Source organism: Heteronotia binoei, chromosome 14 (assembly GCF_032191835.1).
Source record: "Heteronotia binoei isolate CCM8104 ecotype False Entrance Well chromosome 14, APGP_CSIRO_Hbin_v1, whole genome shotgun sequence".
NCBI classification, from domain to species: Eukaryota; Metazoa; Chordata; class Lepidosauria; order Squamata; family Gekkonidae; genus Heteronotia; species Heteronotia binoei.
The window spans coordinates 45,442,563-45,466,610 of NC_083236.1; the positions used below are offsets into that span (position 1 = coordinate 45,442,563).

The window sequence follows — 24,048 nt, forward strand, 5'->3', positions numbered from 1 at the left end:
TTAATTAGCTCGAGTCCATATTACACTCTGTAAATGTAACTCCTACAAGCAAGCATTAAGTACTCTCCACTCTTGCATAAGGAACCAAGATCCAAAATAGACAACTGGAAATAAATTACCACATTGTGCCTCCACCAGCGAGTCAGCATTACCAGCCCAGCTAAGTGGAGCTAAACAGAAACAAACTCCCCCACAAGAGGGAATTGGATTTCTGATCCTTTCAATTACTCCAGCACCATCACAAATGGGGAAGGCACAGAGCACTAGTAATTAGAAATCTCTTCTGGTCAGCAAACACAAATCGGTTTATTGATCTGTTTATGCTACTGGAGGCTTCACCTGCTGTACAGTACGTATCCATGCCTTGATTTAATTAAGCTACCTGCCTGGGGAAAAAAAAGTAAAAATATATCCTGCTGAGGTTACAAGTAAGATAAGTTTAGCTGTTTCTTCGTCTAGTTCCTGGAGGAGCTGATCCATTTTTGCAGAAGTACCACATTGGTTACTGGTTGCTCTAGTCTGCAACAAGTAAATCTCCATGCTGAAATTGTGTATGTGCGCGCATGTGCACATGAACATGAAACAAAAATGGGAAATCAGAACACAACCTTGTTTTGCTTATAAATATCTGTCTTTGAGTTTCAAAAGCCATCCTAGCATCCTACACTGCAAACCATATTTTATTAGTGCCTGCAACTGTCCAGACCCACACACTCCTTGCATTCCTACTTTACCTTACATTTACTTGATTTCGGTATTTTTTGTTCATGCTCTTTAAACAGCTTCAGCTTCTGAAGGCAGAGGGGGGTTTTTACACACATGTCAGTCTATATCCAGTCAGGCCACCTGGTCCATTAGAGTTTACTCTCGCAGCAGGTCTCCAGGGTCTCAGAATCCTTTCCCAGTCCTCGTACCCCAAACCCTGTAGTCTGAGATGCCAGTTACTCAGACTGGAGCTCTGTAGATGTGCTCTATTACTGAGTTACAGACCCTTCCAAGGAGAGTTGTTAGCTGCCAGCAGAGACCATAATCCATGCAGAGCCACAGGCCAAGAGTATCTGCTCTGTCTATGAAGCTCAGATCTCAGGCTTTAGATATATTCTTGAGAGTTTGCAAAATAAAATGTGTGCTGTCAATCTCTCTCTTTCTGCCACCACTAAAAGGACAGTAGTCATAAAAGACAAAACACTTAGCTGCAGATCTTTTCAATTTGCCTGCATGTTTGACTTTGTGATGAAAAAGATTTCAATAAAAAGTAATGAATTCTGAGACCTGTCATAGCATCAGGGAACGGCTTTCAATGTCATTTACTTTTTAAAAAAAAACCCCAGAAACCCCAGACACAGAGACGATGCTTACTGGTCATAACCCTGCAGTTACAAGAACCTAGCAAACCAGGGCCGTTTGTCTCATCGAAGGTACTATCAAAGCAAGGAACAGCTGTTTAGCGATGCCAAGAATGAAGACTGCCCATTAGCAGCTCCCTTAAAGAAAGAGGTTGCTTATAAGAAATTGAAATCAGCTCTCCCGTCTACTGTGAAGCGGGTCCTTTCATCAGCCCAGACAACATCACAGCATGGGAAGCGTTGGACTGATGAAGTGCTCATTATGGTGATTGGTTTGCAATCTGTGGCGGTTGATGAATCAACCAACGTCGCTCGTCTCTTAGAACAGACAGGGCACACAAAGACTCTTGGGGGAAAGAGCCGGTCGGTTTGATCAGGCTAGCAAAAGCCTCAGTACTGTTGCAAATTTACTGGTCCCATGGAACATAATTATTTTCCCAGCGTGATCATCTTAGTTCTAATGGAAAAGAGAAACTCATTGATCTACAAAGCTACTGTAGATGGAGTTAGACTACTGGTCCACCCAGCCCAATATTGTCTATGCCGGGGTCCCCAACGTGGTGCCCGTGGGTGTTATGGCACCTGCTGACATCTCTCCTGGTGCCCGAGTGTTTGTAGAAAGTGGGTGTGGTCAAGAGGGACTTCTGATTGGCCACTGGAGATCTGATGGGCTGTGCTGATTCGATGGGAGCTGCCACCCCTGTGTTGGTTGTATTCTCTCTCACACTCCTTTTCCCCAGTGTATCTTTTAAAAATATTTCTCTTGTCCCCTGCACTTGACTTCCTCTGTGTGTGTGTGTGTGCACGTGTGAGACTCCACCTTCTGGGGCAGCCATTTTGTGGTTGTGCCTACCACCCCATGTCAGAATTCCAAAGGTGTTCTCAGGCTCAAAAGGGTTGGGGGGATCCTCTGTTCTATGCTGACTGGCACCGACTCTTCAAGAGTCTCTGCCGATCCTGAGGACACAAAGCCTTTCATCTGGAAAGACTAGGAAATGAAACTGTGATGTTACATCATCATCATCATCATAATTTAATTGGCATACTCAGGCATAATATGAGGACAGACAAAATATACAGTCCAAGATTAAGAACAATAAGCTAATAGAATTTATAGCAAAACATGCCCGCATAGATTTTAATGGACTTCTCCAGAAATTTACTAACAACCCTTGTGATTTCTATTTAATTATCTTTCAGTAGGCGGCAGTAGTCAGTCCCATTCACTAGCTTACAGGGAAGGAGAGAAAGATTTCCTAACAGTTCCCTCCAGGGATTAGAATAGAGCTGGCAGTTCAGCAATAAATGTTGGATGGAATCTGGATTGTTCGCCTCACTCTCTTACTATATGTAATTTGGAGGAATCTGCCATAAAAAACATTTTAAATGACCTTACATGTGCAAGTCTGTGCTCCACCATAGACCTTTGGACATTCTCTTTAAGAGGGGGATGAAATTCCTTTTCATTTTTGGGGTATTTCTTGTATTTTGTGTGTGCGTGCACATGCATGCTTGGCAAGCCCTACTGGGGCTTGGACGTTTTCAGAGAGGATTACTAAAGGATGACATGGAAATGACAGAGAAACTGAACACATTTTTTGCCTCTGTCTTCACTGTGAAAGATGGGAGGTACCTGCCCATTCCAGAACCACCAGTTTCAGGAAGGGTATTGAGAGACCTGGGTTGGATTGAGGTGATGAGAGAGGAGGTCCTACAACTGATGGATGAATTAAAAACTGACCAATCACCAGGCCAAGATGGCATACATCCCACGAGCTTTAAAAGAACTCAAATGTGAACTTGTGGATCTCCTGACAAATATATGCAATCTAAAATCTGCCTACATTTCCAAGGGCTGGAAGGTAGATAATGTAACTCCTACTTTTTAAAAAAAAGGGTTCCAGAGGAGATCTGGGAAATTACAGACATGCCAGTAAGTAGGTGGAACCCATTATCAAAGATGAAATTAGTACGCCCATTAATGAACGAAAGCTATAGAGAAGTTATCAGCATGGATTCTGTAAAGGAAGCTCTTATCTCACTAACCTTTTAGGAGTTCTTTGAGAGGGGGTGAACATACATATGGATAAGGATGACCTCGTAGAAGTGTTTTACTAAGACATATAAAGCAGAAGTTCAAGAGTGGCTCTTAGCCACAACGTACAGATGGAACACTAGGTCTGTATGCTTGGTGCTTGTGGGGCAACTGTGGGAGGGCTTCTGGAGTTCTGGCCCTGCTGGTGGACCTCCTGATAGCACTTGAGTTTTGGCCACTGTGTGACACAGAGTGTTGGGCCGGAGAGGCGATTCGCCTGATCCAACATGACTTCTTATGTTCTTAGAGCAGCCAGAATTAAATATCCGCTCCCAAATTCAGGGTTCCATGTGTGCTTAGATGCATGCATAGTTTCTGCACATATGCAAGGAGTTGTACATTTCAAAAGAGAGAGCCAATTCATCATGCACTAGTCTTCTAAACCAAAATGTTCTCTATAAACCTGCCAGGGAGAAAAGGGAGTGAGGTGTAGCCCAATCTTGTCAGAGCTCAGAAGCTAAGCAGGGCAGCACAAAGAAAGACTCTGCAGAGGAAGGCAATGGAAAACCACCTCTGCTTCTCAATTCCCTTGAAAGACCCTTGCTGTGGTTGCCATGTCAGCTGTGCCTTGATGGCATTTTACACACACACACCCCTGTCTAAAGCACAAACTGGACTAAGCCAAATCTACCAGTTGCAGGAAAAAGACTAGTTTGCTGCTCCTCTTTGCAATCAGCCACAACAAAAGAGTCACACAGTTAGACAGAATGGAGAAAAAAAGCCCAACCGGCTCCGTGCATGTTTGGCTTTTACACACTTCTTCTAATTGAAGTATTCTTCAATAAAGTCAATTTCACCACTCTTATATTGCACTTCTAGCTCATTATGTAGGCACACACAATAATGGTGTCAATGGTGATTCTAAAAGAATGAAAGTAGAGCATTAGATATGAGGGAAACATTTTGTGATGATTGAATAAGCTTATGCTGGTGATAAAGCAAGAAAGCAAAACAGGAAAAATAAAATCGATTGATCCTGTCGCGCTGCGCTACAGCCTTAAGCAGCTGCGGAAGAATTGTTTGTAAGCAGCCTAAGAGAGAGAATGTATTTGATGTGAATATATAGGAACTTAAAATATTCCACACTTTTTTCAAGGCTTATTGCTTTGTGCCCACATAATAAACTAAAAGTGCAATATAAGAGTGGTGAAATTGACTTTATTGAAGAATACTTCAATTACAAGAAGTGCGTAAAAGCCAAACATGCACGGAGCAGGTTGGGCTTTTTTTTTTTGCTCCTCTTTGCAATGGCAATAAAATCTGAACAAATGCGGGTGGGAGTTGGTATACTGAACACAAGTGAAAGTTTCTGCAAAAGGTAAAATTGCACAGTCCTCCAATTTCTTGATCTAGCACTTTTCCTCACTCAAAGCACTGCCGTGTTCAAAATGCTGGGATTGCTTTGCCAGAAAGGGGAATATAATCTTGCACCAGAAGACAAATGAGTTAATGTCTGCTGTAGCAACAAGGGAGCTTTTTGGTCTGCAAGAAGAAAATACGCTCCTAATCCTGTGCTAAGCTCCCTGGGAGCTGGGGTCTATCACCAGGACTTTCAAATCTTGCCTTTACATCTTTAAAAAAAGCAAAACACTGAGTAAGGTTTTTTGGGCCTGAAGAATCTTTCAGGATCATAAAACCCTTACTCTCTCCCTACATCTCCAAACATCACAAGGCCAATTGCTACCACCACTATGTATGCAACCAGCAACTTGAGGGAAAAAAATTATATGACCTCTGCTCACAGCAAACCAGTTACTTGAACCAATTCTTCTCAAGTCCAGGTCACGGTCTGTCATTTGGCTGCACTGCCAAAAGAAACGAAACGAAACACCGGTTTGTCGATCCAAATTCACAGTGAACTGGGATTTAATCCAATTCAGAATAACCTCAGAGGAGGGGGGGGGGAGAAATCAGACTGCCTGTATTGTCCCAAGAATAACTTCGCCTTAGCAAGGGCTTGCAATTGAATCAGAAGTTCCCACCTGGGGAAAAGGAAAATTCCCCAAAGGGAAAAGAAAGAGGAGTCATGACTGTGCATGATCAAGCTGAAAGGAAAGATTCTCAGAGTAATTACTCCACTGGCTACCCAAGATGCTGCAGGAAGCAATGGTCTGGATCCCACCAGTCATTTCCATGCAGGCAAAGGATCCTGCAAATTCCCCCCTCTCATCCTAAGCAGGCCTCCTACTCTCCTTCAAGCTGTTCCCTGGGGAGCGGCATTTTAGGGGTCATTCTGGGCTGTAAGCAGGACAGAGGAGATCTTCAGCAGGATCCAAACAACAGAATTCTTTGCTGCCCTTTGTGTTTCCGATTCCAAAAAGCAGCCACACGCAGCCACAGGAGGTGGAGAGCAAGAGGGCAGTGAGGAATGTGGATTGAAGAAGGTTCTGTGTGGGAAGCTGTAGCAGACGTCAGAATCCCTATTTTGAAAGATACCAGGTTGGGATCTTCTAGCACAGGGGTGGCCAAATTGCGGCTGGGAAGCCACGTGTGGCTCTTTTGCAAATACTGAAGCCCCCATCGCCCTGTCAGCCAGCTTGAAGAAGGCATTTCAAGTTGCTTTCTTTCCACCTCTCTCCATCTGTTTATGGCTCTCAAACATCTGACGTTTATTCTATGTGGCTCTTACACTAGTTTGGCCAGCCTTGTTCTAGCAGCACCTGTGCATCCCAACAGAATTGCCTCAACTTGCTGTCTCCATTCTGGTTGCCTTGACTTGGCGATCCTTCTCAGAGCCTGAAAAGTCAAGCCTTTGCAACTGCCTCTTTGGTCCACTCCAGACACGTACTCAACCAAGCATGAGCTCTCTTTCACCTTACCCTGCCAATACAATTCCAGGAAACTTGAACTTGCCTGATTCTCATGTGACTTCCTGCAGAATGGACAACTGTGTTAGAACCACAGACTGTGCCTCAGGCAGTCTGACAAGCTGTTACAGTCACCTTGAGATTACCTGGAGCTTCTTCACAGGCTCAGAGCAAATCTTGCTCTCAAGGCCTGTCCAGGCTACAGTCCAGGAAATGCCTGCCAAAGCGGTTCCCCTCGCATTGCCCCATGCTCCCAGACACATGGAGGAACAACCAATGTTCTGCTCTGGCCCATCCAGCAGCATTGACTGGGGGTGGGGGGAGGAGGATGTACCACTTTGCTTTAGTGTGAATCGGCTCCAACATTATCACAAAGGTGCCGGGACTTTTGGGAGCCTTGATGACACTTTTGGGGGGCTGGAAAGTGCTGCTGTTGGAACCAGAGATACTTTGGCAGGTGTCAACACTCAAGGGCAGTGATATGAGGGCCAACTTCAGCCCCTGCACAAAGGTGGAAGTCTGCAGGAGGGGGGGGGGGTTGGCTGACTGGGTTCCTAGAATGAGGCAAATGCTGACACACCACCTCTATCTAGAAAAAGCAACACTCCCTCTCCCTAACGATTCGTGGCCTAGGATGTCTGTAGGGACAAGCAGCACAGAAGCTTCTTCATCTCATGTCTACAGACCTGCTGCCCCAGTGACTGGTGGATTGCCTCTGTGGCACAAACATCTGCCACGCCGCAGTATGTGGTGTGCCTCTGTTTTGCAGGCAGAAGGTCTCTGGTTCATTTCCCAGCATCTCCAACTAAAAGGATCATGTAATGGGTGATATGAAAGATCCTGACCTGAGACCCTGGAGAGCTGCTATCAGTCTGAGTAGATAATACTGACCTTGATGGACTCATTTGATTCAGAACAAGGCAGGTCCCTGTGTCATGTAACACACTGAGAGTGGCTTCCACGGCTCCTCTTTTTAGCCTAGAGTGCTGGTCAAGTGGGATCCAGTCAACATCTGGGCAACAAATCTTAAGTAACAAGCACTCAAGAGGAAGAAAGAAAGGATATGAGAGGGAAAACCCCTTAATAATCCACAGCCCTCTAAGGGTATCTCAGGATACACAAACATCTGGTGTAATCACACTTGCACGCACACACACATCCTGGGGGAAGCTCACCAAGCCAGTTCTTCCCTTCCTTTCCATTCTGAATCCATGTAAAAATGTTTTGATCCCAGAAGACTTTTGGAAGGTGAGGTGTGTGGCTGTTTTAAATTGGATTTTTATTTTCTCTCCTGCTGTGCTATTAGTTAGTGCTGTTTTTAACTTAACTGTGTCTTGTATTTTAATGATTATTTAGCTATGGAGTAGGTTTGTTTTTGGATAAATATTTTGCCCGGAACCTCAATGACAGCCTGTTTCAAGTCACGAAGAACAGTTTATGTCCAATAAAAATTACAAAATCAATTAAATTTGCCAACTGTCATATTACCCTACTGAAGTCACAGTATAAAGCTAAAGGAGAACTTACTGCTAGGACTGTCTGCTCTCTAGAGCATGTATTTCTGTACCAGGCAAATCACAACAAGTGAATTCCAAGTTCTCCTGTTTGCATACATTTATTCTTTGTTTCCTAGTCATACAGAGGGGGGGGGGGAAGGGTATATAAGTCACTGGTGACTGGAAATCATGCTAAGCGTGGCCTTTCTCTGCTCTCCATTCACTTTCAAGTCACTCTTTACAGGCTTGAGGGCTAGAAACACGAATGGATGCTCTATTACAGGGGTGACCAAACTTGCTTAATGGAGTCACATAGAATAAACATCAGAAATTTGAGAGCTGCAAGGCATGAACAGGAGGGAGGGAGGGAGGGAGGGAAGGAAGGAGGAAAGGGAGGGAGGGAAGGAGGGAAGGAGGGAAGGAAGGAGGGAGGGAGGGAGGGAGGGAGGGAGGGAGGGAGGGAGGGAGGGAGGGAAGGAAGGAAGGAAGGAAGGAAGGAAGGAAGGAAGGAAGGAAGGAAGGAAGGAAGGAAGGAAGGAAGGAAGGAAGGAAGGAAGGAAGGAAGGAAGGAAGGAAGGAAGGAAGGAAGGAAGGAAGGAAGGAAGGAAGGAAGGAAGGAAGGAAGGAAGGAAGGAAAATAGATGGGGGAGGGAGCGGGAGAGGTGGAAAGAAAAGCAACTTAACTTTAAATGCATTCCAAGCCACCAGCTAGCTTGGAAAAGTGATTTAAAGAGAAAAATGCCTTCTCCAAGCCAAAGGACAGGCCAAGCCACACAATACGTGTGAAAGAGCCACGTCTGGCTCCTGAGCTGCCGTGTGGCCATCCCTGTGCCTATTAAAAAGAAAGACAAAGATCCTCAAATTCAATCCATTCAAAACAGGTGTAGGAATGGAATACACAGACAGCACTAAAACAGGCTCTTCGCTGATCCTACCAAGATTCAACTTTGATAACAGGAAAAGGGACTAGCTTTCTGAGGCTGTAGATAGCCATGTCTCAGTTTGCCAAGGGCATATCTGAGTAGAACATTTAGTTCCCAAGTGGCTGCTCAGTAGCATTTCCCTTCACCACAGATGGCACCCAAGAAGCAATACAAAGAAGCCAAGTAGAAACCTTGGTCCAATCCATGTCACCCTCAGCACTGACTGCTTCATTCAGCTACTTGTCTGCAAAGGGTCACAGTCTATGTTGAAAATCACATACATTTATAAGACTTGGGGAAGATGATGCATCACACAGTGATGGACTGCAAAGGACTCATAATACATCAGTGGGCCCAGAGAAGTGAGGGCAAAGTTGGTGACATGGTGCAAGGAAAAACTGAGATGCCACCTGCCACCCAGGTGAGACCATACAACAGACCCTATAGCCACTCTTCAGCAATCAACTTCTGGGTAGTCCTAGAAACTCGCCCCAAAAGTTCCAGAAAGCTCAGAAAAAAGAGGCTGGATGACCTTCTTGAATTATATATTCATCACGTATGGTTGCAGCAATTCTCTGCGCAAGGCTGGAACCTATTTGTTTTTCTAGCATTAACTGTAAAGTTACCTACCACGTAGGTCTCTGAAATCAATCACCTGAAATCTGCCAAAATGACGGCTCCCTCTGGAGTTCCGTGTGAGGATGCAAAAAGAGTACTCTACAGCATGATCCACACAACCAAGCCAGCCAACGTAACAACAGCAGGGGTCACTAACTGCCAGCAGCAGGACGCTTCCACCGCACAACCGACTGTCTGCACAATTCACTGTTTTGCCAATCAACGCTGATCGCTCGTTTGAGTCCATTCTCAGGTTTCAGAGGAACCCTGCGCTTCTTCCAGAAATGAATTTAAGCCCAGACAAAGAACTAATTGGGAAACGTGTTTGGGAACTTCAGACTGGCACTCTCCCAGAGCAGCAGGGAATGAAGAGGGGAGGGAGGGAGAGAGAGGGAGAGAGAGAGGGAGAGAGAGAGAGAGAGAGAGAGAGAGAGAGAGAGCGAGAGAGAGAGAGAGAGAGAGAGAGAAAGAACAAAGCTACTGACTTCCACCAGCAACAGAAATGCTGAAACACAAAAACAAAACCAAAGAATTCTCTCCAAACCCTTCAACCTTGGGTAGAATGCTGGACATGCACTTGAACAAGCTGGGCAGTAAGATTGGCTACCTGAAAGAGAACAGTTTAATGTACTTCTCTGTGAACATATGAAACATAGTTCAGTGAACATATGAAGCTGCCTTATACTAAATCAGACCCTGGGTCCATCAAAGTCAGTATTGTCTCTACCCAGACTGGCAGCGGCTCTCTAGGGTCTCCCTTGCCGACGCGGGGATTCAGGGGTTGGCCTTGCAATGGCTTTCCTCCTTTCTCTGTGGTTGGAGACAAAGGGTGGCAATCAGGGGACGATCATCCCAGAGGCACCCACTTAATTGTGGGGTGCCTCAGGGGGCGGTGCTTTCCCTGATGCTGTTCAATATCTATATGCACCCCCTTGCCCAGATTGTCAGAAGATTTGGACTGGGTTGCCATCAGTATGCGGATGACACCCAGCTTTATCTGCTGATGGGGGGCCGGCCTGCTTCCGCCCCAGAAAATTTGGCCCTGGCGTTACAAGCCATGGCGGAGTGGCTCAGGTTGAGTCGTCTGAAGCTGAACACAACAAAGACAGAAGTCCTCTGAGTCGCGATGGCCTGGGAAGGGAAATCCCTCTACCAGCCTTTGATGGAGCGCCACTGATATCGGCGCCCGAAGTCAAGAGCTTGGGGGTGCTACTAGAGCCCACATTAGCTATGGAGGCCCAGATAGCAGCCACTGCGAGATCCGCCTTTTTCCATCTAAGGCGGGCACGACAGCTGGCTCCCTTCCTAGAGCACAGTGACTTAGCAACAGTGATTCATGCAACGGTCACCTCGAGACTAGACTACTGTAATGCCCTCTGCATGGGGCTGCCCATGTCCCGAATCCGGAAGCTGCAGCTGGTGCAGAATGCGGCAGCCAGGCTGCTGTTGGGTCTCTCTATTCGGGACCAAATACAGCCAGGGCTGTGGAGACTGCACTGGCTGCCAATAGTATTCCGGATCCGCTACAAGGTGCTGGTTATTACCTTTAAAGCCCTATATGGCCGTGGACCTGTCTACCTCAGGGACCGTCTCTCCCCATATATTCCCCAGAGGGTACTCAGATCTGGATCACAAAATCTATTAGAAATGCCTGGGCCGAGGGAGGTGAGATTGAAGGCTACCAGAGAAAGAGCCTTCTCTATTGCGGCCCCCACTGGTGGAACCAACTCCCAGATGATGTTAGAACTTTGCGGGACCTTGCCCATTTCCGCAAGGCCTGCAAAACAACAGTATTTCGAATGGCCTTCAACCAAAGTACATAGATGCCTAACATCATGGCATGGAATTTAGCACCAAAACTGTTGTTTTAAAAATTGCATTAATAATTTAAATTGTAAATTGCTTAATTTTAACTGATATTATTGTAATTGTTTTTATTGTTCTATTGTTTTACTGTTTTATTGTTGATATTCAATGTTGTTAGCCGCCCTGAGCCTGCTCCAGTGGGGAGGGCGGGATATAAATACGATCGATCGATCGATCGATCGATCGACCGATAAATAAATAAATAAATAAATAAATAAATAAATAAATAAATAAATAAATAAATAAATAAATAAGCAAGCAAGCAAGCTGAGGTTTTTCACGCCTACTTGCCTGGACCCTTTTTAGTTGGAGATGCCGGGGATTGAACCTGGGACCTTCTGCTTACCAAGCAGATGCTCTACCACTGAGCCACTGTCCCTCCCCTCTGTTTTCATAATAACCAATGCAAAACACAATTAAGAAGAATACAGGATATGCCAGTGTTGTAGCTGCCTAACATATTCAGCTATTGCAATTCATGCTAAATACTACAGACAAAATAAGTTATTCAAAGAAATTTGACGGTATCACTGTATCTAAAATAGCACATCAGCAGGACTGCAAATGTCACTTGCTGCAGTGTGATCCAGCCTTACTTCCCTCCTGGATCTACAGCAACTTCTACCACAAAAAGAAGAAGAAGAAGATATTGGATTTATATCCTGCCCTCCACTCCGAAGAGTCTCAGAGCGGCTCACAATCTCCTTTACCTTCCTCCCCCACAACAGACACCCTGTGAGGTGGGTGGGGCTGGAGAGGGCTCTCACAGCAGCTGCCCTTTCAAGGACAACCTCTGCCAGAGCTATGGCTGACCCAAGGCCATTCCAGCAGGTGCAAGTGGAGGAGTGGGGAATCAAACCCAGTTCTCCCAGATAAGGGTCCGCACACTTAACCAGTACACCAAACCGGCTCTCCAAAAACACATCAAACTGTTGCATGCAACACCCTCGGCTTTGCCCCCAGCTTGTCAAATTATGCTGGTGTTCAAAGGCGTGCAGAGGCAAAAAGTCACTGGGTTTTAGGATGTTACCAGGTTGAGTGAGAAGAGAAAGGGGGTAACCAACAAAATCTTATTTCCTCCTGTAGGTACCTATCTGGGGCTTATGTTGACAAATAATCCTTTTTTTCTGGATGCCATCTTACTTGAACATAATTTCAGGTTCAATTTAAGGTTTTAAGGACAAATTATATGGGGCCAATATCTGAAGAATCATCTCTGTGCTGGGTCTGGATTGCAATTCTGTTATTCTCAAGCTGTTATGTCATCTACCAGTTTTTACTGATTTTATAGTATACTGCAAACCCATGCCACCTTTGGAAGGGGAAAGGCAGTCTAGATTGTTTTTCAAAACAGCCAATGAGCTGGCTTTGCCCTGGGGTTCTTCAAGAAACTCTCACCTCGGCCCAGATGAGCATCTGCCAGATGGCATTTGTTTTATGTAGAAAATTGTTTATCCCACTTCTGTCCTGCCGACTCAAAGCAATTCACAATAAATAAATCATCATAATGGAAAACAACACATGAAGATGTCTTACACTGAATCAGACCCTTGGTCCATCAAAGTCAGTTCTGTATCTTCAGACTGGCAGTGGCTCTCCAGGGTTCCAGGTCTTTCACATCACCTGCTGCCAGATCTTTTAACTGATGGCAGGGACTGTACCTGGCTGCATACCAAGCAGATGCCCCCCTACCACTGCGCCACCCCTCTGCACACAATGTAAACACTAAAACAAATAATGAAATCACTGGATGATCCTTAGCTGTTCACTGGAAAGTTCAGACTCTTTGCATTAACGCAGCAAAAGCAGAACAGACTTCTTGCTTCTACATCCAGAACAACAGAAAGGCTACACAAAGAAAGGATAACAACTAAAGTCTAACAAATCTGTTGTGGCAGCAGTTGTTCATTTAAAAATTCCACTACAGCCAAGGAGACAAGCTAGAGTAGGCTCCATTCAATGGTAGGTTAACCGGCCTGGATTTAATAATGTGGCAGGCGACAGCAATGAAATCTTGAATTCAGGTGCCAGTGTTCACCCTGATTAGCCCATCCCCATTCTTGCATGCAGTGCATTTATGAGAAAAACTAGCTTACAAACAAGTCCACAAAGCTACCAATCCCACCCCCATTTGCATCCACCTCATGACTTCCCTTGAAATTTTTGTGTGTGTATATAGTTAGTCATCTGTAGGAAATCTTTACTCTGCATAGGTGAAGCTAATTTCCAAGTCTGGTCTTCTAGCAGTTTGGCTTAGCTAGACTGATTTCTGGTTCCGGTACAGTTCTGCCTGCTGCATGAAGGCCAGTCAGACTGTTCATCTGATCAGACTGGCAAAAAAACAACTGAAGTGCATCTGCACTAGGCCTTTCTTGAGCAGCTGAAATACAGGATAGCAAAGGATAGACGTACGAAAGCAAAAAGCCATGAAAAAAAGTAAGTCAGAGCTTTATCACAAAGTGTGAATTAGTCAGGCTGACCTCAGCATTCCACCTCAGGCAGAGAAGAGCCTATTTCAGGTACCATTCAATGTTCCCCTTAAAAAAAGAAAAAGAACATGCTGCCTCTTCAACAAAGCCCCTCCGGTTCCATTCTGCCTTGCTTGCCACTCACTTGCCGCTCTCTTCCCCTGGGACATAAGAGCACATTCCTCTGTAAATGGATTTCTCTTCTTCCTGGAGAAGAAAGTGACTCTTAAAATGCACTTGAAACGTTTCCTCTACTCAATAAAAGCTTAGTTTTCTTGCCTCTATTTTATACTGGCTTGGATCGGGCTTCTGTTTGTTTGTTCATTCATGCACATTCACAACTCCAGACCTCAGTGTGGCATGCAGCACATCAAAGGAAGGAAGCAATTCTACAAAGATAGCAAGAGGATGAGAAGTTGATACCAAAGCATCTCCTGATGAAACTAGTGGCCATATCTTCACATCCAGACCGCCCCACCCCCCAAAAAAGCAATCAGGTGAGAAAAGGTTATATAAAGGTCTGTTTCAAAAGGCCCTCAAACCACGGCTGCTTTGGGGCATATTTCAAGCAGAATGGTAGGACCAAGCACAGAAGAGAGAAGAAGCGAATCCCAAATAACCTCCCAAACACCCTTTCTGAAGGTAAGAAGGACATTCTCCTGTAAAATAGATCCCTACTCTTTCACAGCAAAACAAACATATCAATCGCCAATAGAGAATAGGAATCCTCTAGAGACCAGTTAGTCCGAGACTGTGGAAAGCTAACTGCTGAGAACAGTTCTCTCTAACTTACACAAAGAGTAAGACCCGAAGAGGTTCTGGAAGACCTATAGAAAGCAACAGACAACAAACTCAGAAAATGGCCCAACTCAGCAAATCAAATGCAAGTGTTTCAGTGCCAAAGCACCAAGCCATTACAGCAAGCACAGCACCCTTTACTAGACGGGAGATGCACACAAAGTAGAGAAGTCACAGCTAATTTCCACGGAGATCAATTGTTCTCAAGCACACAGTTAAGGCTTGAATACGGTTTTCTTTTATTTCCATATATATTTCACCCAGAAAAGCAAACATTTTGTTTCTGCATCGCCACCATAGTGTAGTGGTTAGCGAGTTGGACTAGGATCTGGGAGATCCATGTTTGAACCCCCATTCTGCCCTGGAAGCTTGCTGGGGTGACTTGGGGGGCCAGTCGTGCCCTCCCAGCCTAACACACCTCTCATGGTTGCTGTGAGGATAAAACAGAGGAGAGGAGAGTGATGTCAGCCACTTTCGGTCCCCGTTGGGGAGAAAGGCAGGATATAAATCAAGTTAAATAAATAATTGCAAGAAGAAAATCCAAGTATTTTATAACATCGATGTTTCACTCAGCTCTTGCTTGTTCAAAGCTGATTCAGTCGAGTCACAGAATATGAAAATGCCATGTTTGAGAACTATGCAAATGCAAGAATTCTTTGGAAAAAACCAGCTAAGAAGAACATAAAGACTGCATTCTCTCTTCCCAGATAAGTCTGCAGGTCTCCATTCCATACCAACTCAAGCTAATAGCAACCAGTGAACAATAATGCACAATATCCTGTTCCAGACATCTGTACCAAGACCCTTAGAAGCATACTGTGCGTCAAGGGGTTCTATCATCTGGAGGTGGCATTCATCAGAGAATAAAAGCTAGCATGAGTCACAAAGCAGAGGGAACGGAGAGGGTGACGTTGGTGGATCACTGTCTCAGGCTAACCGACAGGCATCAATGACAGTAGGTTTCAGGCACCATTAAGACAAATGATGACGCCTCCTCTCTTGAAAACAGGAGAGCAGAACTTCAGGAAGCACACTTGCAGTTAGCTATTTCTATTTCCTTTTAGTCCACACACACTCCCTCTAATCTAGCCAGCTCTCTCAGTGCTCCTTCAGGTGTTATTTTCTATGACTTGAAGCACATCTTGACTTATAAGCCAGAATTGGAGATGGCAGCACCGCAGCACGGATGGAAAGACCAGGGCAAACCAACCGAAGATGGAGCAGGAATTTAGGACTGGCAGCAGATCGTGGGAAAGGCCAGAGACAATTCAATGCCCAAACAGAGTACCAAGCCGGCATAGAGCACCAGTGTGGGAAGAGATACTGTGGCTTATGCCTTTTATTGTCTCCCACCAAATCCATAAATCTACTGCCAGAGTCCAGCGAGACTAGCATGACAGCATCATTCTCCCTTCAGGTCTCATGACACAGAAGCAGGGGGGAGGAGCTCACAAGCTACATCTAGTGACTCGCTATCCAAAATTTGAAGCCCTCATCAGTCAGACTCCTTACTCAAAATGCTGATTTCTAATTGATCCTCTTGCTGTTCTGTATGCTTGAAAGATTCACAATCTGGACTCTTCAGTCTGGTTTCAGGCCAGGCTATGGGACACAGATGGCTCTGGTGGCTTTAGTTGATGACTTCAATCTAATGGAGACAAAGCCCATGCTTCTTGGCTGCTCCTCCTGGATCTGTCTGCAACCTCTGATACGGTAGACCAGGGGTGGCCAAACTTGCTTAACATAAGAGCCACACAGAATAAACATCAGACGTTTGAGAGCCACAAGGCGTGAACGTCAGATATTTGAGAACTGCAAGACATGAACGTCAGATGTTTGAGAGCCACAAGACATGAACGCCAGAGGTAGGTAGGTAGGTAGGTAGGAAGGAAGGAAGGAAGGAAGGAAGGAAGGAAGGAAGGAAGGAAGGAAGGAAGGAAGGAAGGAAGGAAGGAAGGAAGGAAGGAAGGAAGGAAGGAAAATAGATGGGATGGGGAGGGGAGAGGGAAAGGTGGAAAGAAACTTTAAATGCATTCTCGGGTTGGAGAAGTGATTTAAAGAGACAAATGCCTTCTCCAAGCTGGCTGACAAGGCAGTGGGGGCTTTGAGAGCCACACAATATGTGTGGCTCCCAAGCCACAGTTTGGCCACCCCTGCAGTAGACCATATCATCCTATTGAAGTGTTTGGAGGAAGAAGAAGATATCAGGACTAGTTGGACATGCCTTGGACTGATTTAAATCATTCCACACGGATCCAAAGGTTGCTTGTTGGAAACCAGCTAGCTTCAGTATAGGGGCTGTATAGTGGAGTTGCACAGGGCACAATCTTATCCCCCATGTTACTGAATCGCTACGTAAAGCCTTTAGGATAAATTATTTGTAGTTCTGGAACTGAATGTCATCAACATGCAGATCACACCTAGCTCTCTCCCCCCTCCCTCCCAATCCCCTGGTGATACCGCAGAGGTCTTGAGCCACTGCCTGACTGCTGTGATCAAATGAGTGAAAGCAAACAAACTGAAACTGAAGCCAGGCAAGACAGAAGTGATGCTAATTGGGAAGGTGAAGATCTTGAAGGACACTGTGCTCCACACTGTCTAGGGGGTTTAGTTGACACTTGCTGATTTGGTTAAGAACCTAGAACAAATGCAGTTATATCAGATCCAGCTCTGTTGCTGTAAAAGCACGTTAATGTGGCTGTTAAAAAGGCCTCCTTCCAACTCAGTCTAACCCACAAGATAGCCTCCTACCTTGACATAGCTAATATGGCCTTCTGATCCACGCTACAGTAACACTGAGACTGAGCTACTGTAATGGACTCTACAGACTCTGACTGGTGCATAATGGCACAGCTTGGTTATTAGTGGAAGCTGAGATAGAGCAAAGAAAAGACTAAGAACAGGGGACCCTTTTTCATTCACTTCTTGAAGTGTTTACCTAATGAACGCAGACCTTCCCAAAACAGCTGATCTCAGTCAATTGCAAATGAAACTGATAATAGCTTTATGTGGTGCTGGTTGAGCAATAAAACAGTGGGAATGTCAGCCAAAGGCTTAAGGGAGTTTAGAGGAGGCTTTCAAGCTCTTGAGGCATTCTGTCCAGGAACTGTCTATCTTTCAAAGCCAGAATTCTTTTAATTTCCTGATTATTCCTGGAAACATCCTTTTTTCCCCTCCTCCAGTGTAATGAGAGAGATCAGCCAAATATCAGCTATGGCTGCAAACAGATGGCATAATAAGCTAGTTCCAAGTGGGCAGCCATGTTGGTCTGAAGCAGCAGAACAAAGTAAGAGTCAAGCTGCACCTTTAAGACCATCAAAGTTTTATTCAGAATGTAAGCTTTCGTGAGCTCTAAGCACACTTCATCAGACAAGGAATCAGGCACAGTGAGCAGAGCTACATATAGCTGGTAGGCAGTGGTTTATAATGCAAAATTATACAAATTTAAGATCCAATGACAGAATAGTAAAATTAACAAACTGAGCAAACCTCCTTCTGAGAAAGAAATGCCCTCATTTTGGTTCAGGCTTATAACAATAGAGTTATTAACAGACATTCTCACATTTTGACATGTTACTGTTTTATTGGTTTCTCATGCTCATGCTACCCAGATCAAAGGTTTGCTCAATTTGTTAATTTTACTATTCTGTCACTGGATCTTAAATTTGCACCATTTTGCATTCTAAACCACTGCCTACCAACTATATGTAGCTCTGCTCACTGTACCTGATTCCTCATCCGATGAAGTGTGCTAAGAGCACACGAAAACTTACATTCTGAATAAAACTTTGTTAGTCTTAAAGATGCAACTTGACTCTTACTTTGTTATAACAAACTAGTGTTTTTCAAACAAAGTTTGATAAAGCTTTGATTAGGGTAATGATGTCTGAATGGAGGCTCAAATGTGGCTCTATCCTTGGCTTATACCTGGTGTGTTAACTATGGTTTGTATTAACATTTAAGTGCAGAAAAACCCAATTTGGTCGGTAGCCCTTCCCTTCTTTGTCACCTGCATACAGAGGTGGCGGCACAGACTTTCAAAAAACCTTACTGCTTCAACTGCATTGGGCTAACTATGGTGTTTTCTTGGAACATTCCCTCCCTCTGCTTCTTCTCATCTTCCCTCCCTGGGAGTGATGACTCAGCTAACAGGACTCCAACCTCAACTGAGTGGAAATTTAATTTAAACCATGGCACAACAAAAGATCTTGCTTAATCACACACTTTCATTCACTTTGCCTACATGCAAAACAGGAATTGCTTCAAAATAACCCACTGTTATGGTCAAAAACTCTCCATGATCCACCTACTTTCTTTCCCAACGTAAAAGTTCTTAAGAGAAAAAAAGTTTTGGATTTCTGTCTAGCCACTTCACTGAAAGGGGACCGGAGATTATCCTCAGCCAGAAAACGGCAGGCTTGGCTTGCCCTCGGTTTCTCTTCCTCCCTCCTCCCTTTTCTATTCATTGAGCCAACCAAAATCCGGATCAGTAAAGCAAGTGCAGACAGGTTTTGCCAGCAAACTGGCAATGCAAAAATGCTTGGGATAACCAGGCGTTAGAACAAACTGAGGCTTGTTCAGGAAACCTGGCAAGGTCTGCGCAACAAACCACATTTTTAAACAAACCAGTTTATTATGACATCCAAGAACAGCCTATAAAATGAAGGAAATCTTTACTGTTAGAACACTTTAAAAACTAAGCTGTACACACTAAATGGAGGTTGAAGAGTGGAAGCAGAACAAAAACTCAAAAACTGAGTTGCGTTTCATAACACCTAATCCAAATTCTGTGAACATGTTTTCATCCAACAGAGGCATTCCCAGGAGATGGCTCTGTCAAGACCTGATCAGAGGATCACAGGTTCACCTGCAGCAATCCTGTAGGCAAGAGCCTCAAAGGTGCTTTTGATCCAGCAAGGAAAGTACGTGGCAACTTGTGGTGTTGTAAAATGTCACAGGCAGCTAACTTGTGTCATGCAAGGATCTAATAAAGATTCCATTCCCACCCCTTGCCTTGCCTCCCACCCCGCCAAAGCCTAGATCTATTTTCCAAGATACAGCCGGCTCCACTGCTAATGCGAGATCACAGAGTCCCATCAGGGGAGGAACGGAAGCAGAAATGCAGGGTGACCTGTGAAGCAGCCCCAGTTTTCTTGACGAGAAATGAGCTGACACCTAACTAATGCAGTTGCCACAGGAGAGAGCTGCAGAGAGCTTATAGCTTGGGGGTCTATTCCTGGAGGAGCAGGCCTGCTTCAAGAGGCTATTAGGCGATCGATGGGCAAGATATACCATAATACCTTATTCAGGTCCTGCTGACCTCAACCGCTCTAATTAGCATTCCTTGGATTCTGCGTGGCATAGAGTTGAGGGGTGAGATGTAAACTTTAAGACAGCCTGGAGAAGTAACTTGGCAAGCGCTTCTGATGATGTTAGCTCCCTGGGTATGGGTTACGCTATTCATCAAAGACTGATCAGTGCAAGCTATCCATCAGAAACTAATTGGGTGTCCCCCTCCTCCACCATTCCCTGCAGCTCTTTCTTTGCTTCATCAGTATTCTGCTAAATAAGATAAAGGGCTAGTTTTACTTTGGGGCGGGGGGGGGGGGGAGAAATCCCACAGGTGAAATAACAGCAAACTCTTCTGTTTCTGGGCACTCCAGAAGAAAAAAGTGCTGAAGTGCTGCGGAGGAGTATACCCTTTTGTGTGTAGAAATGTGCAGGCCTGACGTGGGGGGGTATGGAATCACAGTCTTCCCATCCACCCCTGAGGACTTTTTTTTGCTAAATTTATTTGCATTGGGGCAAAAAAACCCTGAGATTTTAGGACACTCTGAAAAAATGTTTAGAGAATATTCTCTCATTTGGAATGAGCGGGATTATTTTTACACACTGAAATGTGCGCAAGGTTGGATGTAAGACGATCGATAGCCTTTGATAAATGTGTAGTACAGACATACAGTATTTTCAATACATTTATTGTTTTAAGTATGACTAATTCTGCATAAGTATGAAACTATGCTACTGAAGAGTCCGATGATTCTAATTTTACTTTCAATTTTATTTCAATTTGACTTGACACCTGATGAAGCAGTTAGTCCTATTATGGCTGTAGGAAGCTTTCTGTCCAAACAATACTCAATTTCTTTTGTTTACTTCAAAAAATTGTGTTTTCTGCTTTCAGCTTTCCCTTTTTCCTACCTCTCAGATGTTTGGTATATGTGGGAGATCTTGGCTCCAACTCCTGCTTAAGCTGAGCCGACTGAAGCTGAACCCAACGAAGACAGAGGTCCTTTGCCTGAGTCGCGGTGGCCTCAGCAGGGAAATCCCCCTACCAACTTTTGATGGGGCGCCACTGACAATGCCATGAAAACGTTGTGAAAGCAACATCACCTCAGAGTCAGAAACAAACTGCTGCTTGCACAGGGGACCTTTCCTTTTCCTTTCACTGACAATGGCGTCCAAGCTTGGGGGTGCTACTGGAGGCCTCCCTGACGATGGAGGCCCAGAGAGCAGCAACTGCGAAATCCACCTTTTTTCACCTTAGGCGGGCGAAACAGTTGGTTCCTTTCCTTGACTGTGGCAACCTGGCAACTGTGATTTATGCAACGAGATTGGACTACTGTAATGCCATCTACTTGGGGCTGCCTTTGTCGTGAACCCGGAAACTTCAACTAGTACAGAACATGGCTGCTAGGCTTACATTGGGGTGGCTCAAGTGGGAGCACATACAGCCAGCGCTGCAGGAACTGCACTGGCTACCAATAGTGTACCAGATTCGTTACAAAGTGCTGGTTATTACTTTTAAAGCCCTATATGGCCGAGGACTAGTTTACCTGAGGGATCGTCTGTCCCCACACGTTCCCCAGAGAGTGCTGAGATCTGAATCTCAACATCTCCTAGTGATCCCCGGGCTGAAGGAGGTGAGACTGTTGACCACTGGGGATCAGGTCTTTTCAGTGGCAGCCCCCCCCCCAGGTGAAATCAATTGCCGGAAGAGGTTAGGGCCTTGCAGGACCTCGTTCAGTTCTGCAAGGCCTGTAAGACCGTTCTCTTCCGGCAAGCCTTCAGTTGACCGTAGGAGAATTCTGGAACTGTCGTCCTGAGAATGAGTAACATCTTATTTGTTTTTAATTTATATTGTTTAATGGTTTTATTGATTTTATGATTGCGATCATAGTATACTATGATCTGATGTAAGCCGCCCTGAGCCCGCCTTGGCAGAGAGGGCAGGGTATAAATCAAATTAAACTTAAACAAACATTTGAAGTATTACATTTTTAGGGCTGTTCTTAATATACAAATTTGACCAACACTGGCTTGCAAACATGCACATCATACAAGAACAACCTTTTAAGAATTGCTGCAGTTTATCGTTAGATCTGGGTGGGTAGCGTGTTGGTCTGAAGCAAGAGAATAAAGTTAAGAATCCAGTGGCACCTTTAACACTACTGGACTCTTAACTTTATTCTTCTGCAGTTTGTTGTGTTGTACTCACAATGGCAAACTTCATACTGATGCTGCATAACTTCAGAAATGGCCTTTCATGGTGTAGCTCACACAAAGATGCCAACGGGCAAGTCGTTAGCCCTCAAGGCTGTTGGAAGAATGCGGTAACAACTGTAACTCTATGAAGAAGGCTACCTACTAACCTTCCATGAAGAATGGGAAAGGAGAGCATTATGGGAAAGTGGTTAACACTGCCTGCTAGTCACAAGTCTGTGCTTAGCAAGGAGAATCATGAAAAACTGCCAAGATATCTCTCTAATCTTTTTTTTTCCCTAAAGGAGGCAGAACACAGCAGCAATACTGGCACTGTGCCATGACACAGCAGTGGATGTTTCTACACTTCTGTTCTGCCAAAATTTTATTTTCTGTTCATCAGGCATGGGTACACAGGGATCTGAAGATCACCTGGTGACATCTGACAGAATGACTGGTCTTACAGAGATACCTCTGGCCAAAACAACCTGAAAGGAAGAAAAGTCCCCCCACACATGTGACATGCAGAAAAGTAAGGGAACGTCTTGAATTTGAATAGAAGTGAGTTACATACAATAATAATAAAAAATGGTTTTTTGCCTAACTTTTTTGAGGGGAATGTCTTACTTTCAGGGTTGTCTTTCCTTTCAAGGAAGTCCTGTGCAACACTGACCGCCAGGAAATGTAAAAGAAACCACAGCTCTCTCCCAGCCATCTCGAGAACAAAAAATCTTTTAAAAAGAAAAGTTACTTGAGTTTTTAATGCATTCTTGTACCCTGATGCTGCACCAAGAACAATCCAAACGACATGAAAAGAATCTTATTACCAAAATGCCATCACGCCCTCATATTTCTAAAATGCCAGAAATATTAAAGCATTCTATTTGGTTTTCAGACAGTTTACTGTCACTTTTCAGCCCCTGCATCAGGAAATTGCTCTTAGTCATATATAAATACTGTGCTCCGTTCTTGCTTGGGTCAACTTTTCAAAGCTGCAGCAAGATCAACTTCGCTGAAACTTCCATCTCTGAATGTGACTCCATGAAGTAAATGGCAAGTGGGCTCATCCTCATACCTGGACGCTGTTCCTTCTACACCATGCAGCAAAAGAATGGGACAGATTGAAAGGATAAAACGGCAAGCTGAAATCAGGTATGTCACTAGGCTTTCTCTAAGCTGTGGAGTCTTGTGAGCAAAAATTCTACTTTGTGAGCTACTGGCAATAAAGTTGGGAGCTGCTGCATAAATTAGTTTGCTCTGGGGCCATTTTTCCTGAGCTAAGCCTAAAATGTGTGAGCAAGAGGCTAAAAAACTGTGAGCTAGCTCACACTTAACTCAGCTTAGAGGGAACACTGTGCTTGCTCCCTGGATATGGACTGCAAGGACCAAGCTTCATGCCATACAGGAGATCTGTAATCTGCTGGGGGAGCAAATCGGCTGTGATCGAGACTAGAGATGCAACACACAGTTACTGTATCGTACAACTGGATAACTGTACATTTCCTTTCACAAGGCCAACAGCAAGGCAGGAAGTGGGTAAGGGGGAATCAGAAAATCAGTGTGAGTGGCGCTTCAGCTCTCTCTTGCTCTCCACCATGACTGCAATCCAGACCTTGCCTACGTCTCCACCACTGTCCTGTCCAAGGAAGCATTTACTACTTAACAAACAAACCATTTGGGACATCTCATCACGGATCCAAGAGCAGCAGCCAGGAGATTCAAGCCCGTCCCTCTACCTTGGCCTAGTATCAAGCAGACTCCTATAGCCTGCTGCCTTTACAAAGAGCAACTTATCCAATTACATAAGATGCAGAAGGAGAGCAATGCCTCCAATGCTTCCACAGTATGATAAGCAACAGAAGGGGAGATCCCTGTTTAGAGCTGCTACAAATCGCTGCTTGTTCCCACTGCAAAAGAACAATCTTGGGTTTTGTTTTTTAAAAAAAAATGCAGACATAGCTTTGATAGCCAGGGATTCCCAATTCTAATTCCCACAAGGATCAAAAATTGTAAAGGCCAAGGGAGAAGTTTCTACAAATCCAGGTTTTCAAGAAAAATCCTGTTTTTTTCTAAAGACACTGCAGAGAGAGATTTTTTCAGGAGGGTAGCCATGTAGATGGGAAGAGCTAGATTCAAAACCAGCAGCACC

At 44.7% G+C, this 24,048-nt stretch overlaps 1 protein-coding gene across 2 annotated transcripts in view; it reads right to left on the reverse strand.

Annotated features, from left to right (window-relative positions):
* PSKH1 (protein serine kinase H1) overlaps nt 1-24,048 on the reverse strand; it is a 34,008-nt gene that overhangs the window by 4,233 nt on the left and 5,727 nt on the right. The gene's annotated exons all lie outside the window — the stretch shown is intronic.